This window comes from Lichenostomus cassidix, chromosome 1 (genome assembly GCF_008360975.1).
Source record: "Lichenostomus cassidix isolate B80296 chromosome 1, HeHo_3.0, whole genome shotgun sequence".
Taxonomy (NCBI): Eukaryota; Metazoa; Chordata; class Aves; order Passeriformes; family Meliphagidae; genus Lichenostomus; species Lichenostomus cassidix.
The window spans coordinates 39,778,005-39,784,004 of NC_139479.1; positions in this window are offsets into that span (position 1 = coordinate 39,778,005).

Genomic DNA, 6,000 nt, shown 5'->3' on the forward strand with positions numbered 1-6,000 from the left:
TGCTAAGTACTAATGCCCAACATTAAATGCTCAGCCGTCTCTACAGCCACAATGCAAAAGAGCTTTGCTTTCTCTTTTTCTGTCTTCCAGTTAGTTCAGCGGCTAGCCTGTACTCATCTTTCTCTTTCTTATCAGACATAGAGACATTGTAAGACTAATATCTATAACAGCTTGTTCAAAAAATAGCTTTATTCCTGCAGGGTACAGAGGACTGGATGGCCAAGCACTAAAATCTGCTACTGTGAGATCTATTTCTACAAAGTAAATGAGGGAGAAGGCAAGAAATTATTAATCTACTTTAAAATATAAATTCTGAGCACAACCTTGAAATACTTTCTAGCATTTCACAGAATTCCATTTTCATAATATTCATCCTACTGCTTAAAACATCAAGCAAATAAAAGGAAGAAAAATCTTAAGTTAGTAACTCCTGACTTTCCCAGCCCAAGACAAGTCACCTTCAGTGTGCTAAAGATCTTGCTGCTTTTGAGAATGTCTTAAATCAGCCAAAATAGTCCTGTTGGAGTCAAGCAAAAATTAACACCACCTAGTCCTAATGTGACCTCAGCTGGAGTCCCGTGGGCAGCTCTGGCCATCCACGCTTAAGAGAGAAGGGCTGAAATTCCAGCAGTTGCAAATGATATTCAGATAATCCAAGGAAAGAAGAGCTTGTTTTACGAGAGTAAACGAAAAGGCCTTGGATTGCTTAGTCTAGCAAAAGGGTGACAGTCGGGGAATGTGATTCATATCATGTGCTTGGACTTGTTCCAAGCAGTGTGGATTCTGACCAGCAGGCCAGAACACACGTGCTCTTTGGTTAACGGGAAAGCTGAACAGATCAAAGTCACACTGGAGCCTCTCCAACAGTGTCCTGCTGATGTGCTTGCCTACCTAGCAAAGCTTTTAGTTCCTTAAAACTCATGAAAACATCAGCTTTCAATCCCTTTGACAAATTCAGCTGAACCGGAGCCATGGCTTCAAAAGATACTGAGTTTAGAGAGGACTGAAACAGACTGACTGACATGCAGGGGCAAAATCAATAGTTTCTTAGGAAAGCAGCTATGGACACCTCATTAAAAATGTATAGTGACAGTAAACATATCTTAAACAATGAAACAATGGGGAGACAGACAGGTGAGGGAAAAACAAGAGATATTTGCATGCATTAAATAAGCCAAGAGAGAAAACAGTTTATTTGCAACTTTGATCAGCAGGAGCAGTGTATTACCTTTTGAGCTTCTCCATGAAACAAATATAGACTGCAGGTAGGAACAACTAGATAAAAGATACAATAAACAGCATACTGCATTATTATTTCAGATTACAGCAATCATAGTTTAAGGAGTTGCACTGAGGGAAAAAAAAACAGCTGTGTGATTAGTGAATCTGCTATACAGTCTGCCTACAATAGGTGCTACATTTTAGCATTTAAACATGTATTTCATGAAGGCTGGTTCACCAAGGTACCTAAAAAGAGAAAGAGATGGGTGTCTCTGAAGACCTCTACTGCTTGACTTCTTAAAAAACCTTGGTCCTTACTTTTGGAATGGTGATTCAACAGGCATCTAAAATTGAGCTACAAGTCAAATAACCAAGATACATTAATTGAACATGGTACTTACAGTCTCTTCCAAATTCTATTTTTTTTTTAATCAATACCTTACCAACTGTATGAAAGCATTTATTTTCCTTGGTTTTTATACATGCAATGTGAACAACACTATTTCCTGGTCCACAGCATTGTAAAATGTAGATTCCTCCCACATATATCCAACATTTTAACATCCCACTGAAACTTTTTCTATCTAGTTAAGGAGATCACTTGAAAGGGTGATGGAATGACCAAATAGATTTAACTTTCAGCTGCTGTCATGAGTGAGTTTAGACATGAAGATGTTGAGGTTTTCTCTCTTACATGTCATGAAGAAATTAAATTATTTTTTCAGTCAGATTTATTTACAGGAAGCAAGATAAAAATTTAAGACTTCATAGATTGCCAGACTTGAAGGACTTGTAGTCAAGAATTAAAGTTTATTTGAAATACTGAAACATTATTGTTTTGTGCCTATGGATTATTATCAGCAAAATGTATTGGTGATACTTTCTGTGAATGTCCAGGTTTTACTTAGCACTAGGTATTGATCGCAACTCATGTCAGTTACAGACTGGAAGATTTTCTCAGGGGGATTAAGGCAATGAGAAATGGTAAAAGAAGACTTGGTGAGAGGTCATGGGGATCGTGCCCCACCTGCAAGAGGAGGATTGCCAGGAGAGATGGCTTCTACATAATTTCTGTGGAGCACAGCTTCTGAGACATATACCCACAGCAGAGAACTGGGGGGAAAAAAAAGAAAGAGTGCAGGGGGTCCCATGTCACTCATGGTCAAGTACACGGAGGACTGTTGAATCACATCACTCAGCAGGGTGATGTATGCAGCACTCCAGTGGCTTAGAGACACCTCCCTCTAAATTGCTGAAGATGGCAGATTCTCTGCCTTCCCATTGCCAAAGGCAGTGCATGACAAAGAAGCAGAAAATCCAGATGCTGGAAATCTCTATTGGCCCTTGTCTTCTGTATTTTTACCAGTGAACATGAGCATAACAGCGAACATACCATGTTCATCTGAAAAATATGTCCCTGTAAAGTAACCATATGGAGATGCAGGATTGGAGTTTTTACAAAGGTGGGACTTTCTTTTCAACAAAATCCTAACTCCTTAACAGAAAACAAAACAAAACAAAACCCCCCAAAAGTAAAGAAAAAATAAAAAAATTAAACCCCCAACAGCCTATTCTAGGCTGTTTTGCAGTCTAGTTCTCCACAGAAAGCCACAACTGCCTCATGGTGACTCCAGGGCAGTAAATGGAAATGAGCAGGAAGACCAGCACACTGCCATAAAGCCTCAGTGAACTGGATCACTGTTCAAGATCAGGTCTACCTAGCATAATAATTATGGAAAAGTTTTTCTGATGAACATGGTGTATTTCAAAGAGTATGGTCTATTTAATACTTACAGTATTCTAGCATTTATATGAGAAACTAGAGACTGCGCAGCAAAGCACAGTGTTGGCAGATGGACTGAATGATCCAAAATAATGAAACCCTTTAACTTCTAACATCTGTAACAATGTCTCCAGTTCAGGCATTTGTGACAATGATCTTTACTTGGTCTATTTTGGATTAGTCATCCAACTGATATCCTTTCCAAGTATTAGCAGACAGGATAATAATAGCTTATCGTTGTGGATGGCAGCAGGCGTAAACAGTAGGAGACAATAATTATCACCCTTTTGGATTACAGCAGCAGAGACCACCATTAAAAGAAAAAATCCCAAATAAAAGATAACTCTTCACTATCAAAGCTTCATTTCCTACCAAAAGGTGACCTAAAAAAGAAAAAAGTTAAGATTATGCCAAATTTGGTTTGGGCTTTTTATGTTGGGTTTGGGTTTTTTTTAATGAAGTACAGAGACAGTCTGGAAAAATATTTTTGATCTGCCTATTGGCAGATTGCATTTGAAATTATGATGTGTAATATGTGGAGAACAAAAGAAATGGTGGTCTGAGATGTACCAGTAGAAAGCAAGCACAGGAAGAAGGAAAGGATTTACTCAGATTAAGTGTCTGCCTATATGTTGGTAGAGATAAGTCAAGAGTAAAATAGCACAAAAGGACAAATGGCACAAAGCCTAAAATATTGCTTATGCCTCTGTCAAAACAGCACTTTTTGATGTAGCCATGTTACCTTTTTGCGTGGTGTGACAGTAGACTTATATCAATTCTTCTTTGCATCAATTTCAGTTTCTTATTTTCATTATTACATTAATAAATCTGCTTATTATTCTACAAATATTTTGGGCATTGTTGCAGGGAAGAATCTCAAAAGTGGGATAATTTGTGGTATCAAATCAATTCATAACAGTTGAAGAAGTGTTGCATTCATCATAAGCATAAGGTTCTCTATCTGTGTCATGCTTCCCAACTTTATTACTCTTTCTGTGATTAGACAATTTTTGTCAAGGTTTTAGAAAACGTAATAAAAATATCATATCAGCCCTGAAGTCTGCCTTAGAAAGATACAGTTTAGGGAATCTTCTCTCAAAAAGATATTTGATTAAAGCTGAGGTAATAAGAATATACTAGAAACACTTTTAAATTATTGGAATAGAATTGAACTTAAACCACGTAATGCAGCTTTACTCTGGAGATCTTTCAATGCCGAATCTGCATCTTGAGATAATCCTGCAATAATTCTGTTTTAGCAGTTTCATCTACTTTAGATTTTCTATTTGTAACCATGAAGTTGACCATAGGTGTTACATATAAAGGCTGCATAGCAGCCATTTGAGAAAGAATGTGCATTAAAACCAAAATCCTTTATCCCAAAGAAGATTCGACACTGATCCAACTGACCTGTCACAGCATAAACAAATTGCTGCTATTCCACATCAGCTTTTGCAAAACCAACCTGGGTGATTTATTGGCTTGTGTGTTTGTAATCTCATCCTCTAGGTTTTCAAGGCTAATGATTCTTCATCTGCCTATTGTTGGAAGCTCCTAATAGCCTTGGCTATGTAACTGATGTCTGATATATACCAAACCAATTCAATTTGATTTTTAATGCAGCAACATAGCTCTATTTTTTGATGGTATCTCATACCAAAATTTGGATGAAAGCTCTTGAAATCTCCCTTGTGATGAGATTCCAGGAAGGAGAATTCTGGGGCACAGAGAGGCACACACAGTAAAGCCCCCTGCAGCAGTGGCTTCACCTGAGGTGTTCAGGCTAGGTATCCTCAGACTGCCTGTTACAGACAATTCTACATAAAGCTTATTCCAATATAATTTGCCATTCTTGAAAAAGGCTGTAAGTCATAGATTGCTTGACAGTTTGAGAAAGCACTGTCACTGAAAGAAGGGGTCCCCAATCTCCTCCACTCCCTGTGGCTCATTCCCACTGCTGCCACACTTTTGTGGACACAGCTGCTTCCAGAGCTCCATGCTCAGTGGGATGGGACATTGGCTCAGGCCCTGTGTCAGCTTTCAGCCAGGCCTGTTACCCAGCCTGGTTCGTGGCGTAACCACACAAACATGTGTGGCTCTATAAAGCAGGGAGCGAGCAGCTGGGGACTACTGAAAGCTTATTTTGGCTTAAAGAGTTCCTCATATTACAGACTTGGCTATGAGCCACACACAGTGATGGCTGTGAAGGCTGGTCAAATCCTGAAAAGACCCCTAAGAACATCAGAGGGACTTTCCCTAGTGAGGTAAACAAATAGCACAATGTTGGATTAAGCTCAGTGTCACTAGATAACACACGTGTGAAGGGAAACTCAGAATTATTTGGAATTCTTATTCAGGGAGGACACCTGTTTATCACTAGGGACAGCTCAAGTGAAAGCCTTTCTTTCACTTTCATATACAGTATGCAACTATATTCAGAATCAAAGCCTGTCCTTATATTGCCGGAGCATCGAGAAAAACACACAAAACCAATACTATGTTCCCATTATATTAAAAGAAAACAGGTTGCAGCAGTATTTTCACCATCTGCCAACAGAATGCACTACAAAGCAGAGGTTGTGATATTGAGAGGAAGGCAACAGGAATGATTAGGACTACAGAAAACCCCTGCATGAATAGATTTGAAATGATTAGGAGAATTCATTTCACAAAGCAGACATTTAAAAGAGAACATGATAATAGTATTTAAAGTAAGGAATGGTACAGGCAAGATAGATAAAAACCTTTGTTGAGACAGCTCTGTTCCCTGGCTCAACACAAGACTACTGAGACATTCAGTGGAATTGTAAGGTAGCAAATTAAAAACTGATAAAAACTAACACTTTTAAGCACAATATGTAATTAGAGGATTTGGTGCTGATGCAGGCATGAGGTAATTTGAGGTTTCTTACCCCTCGGTGAAAGAATAAGCTACTTAGCATGCAGAGTAAGGTAAAAACCCATAAAGTTATGCAGTTATTATAGAGCAATACTGA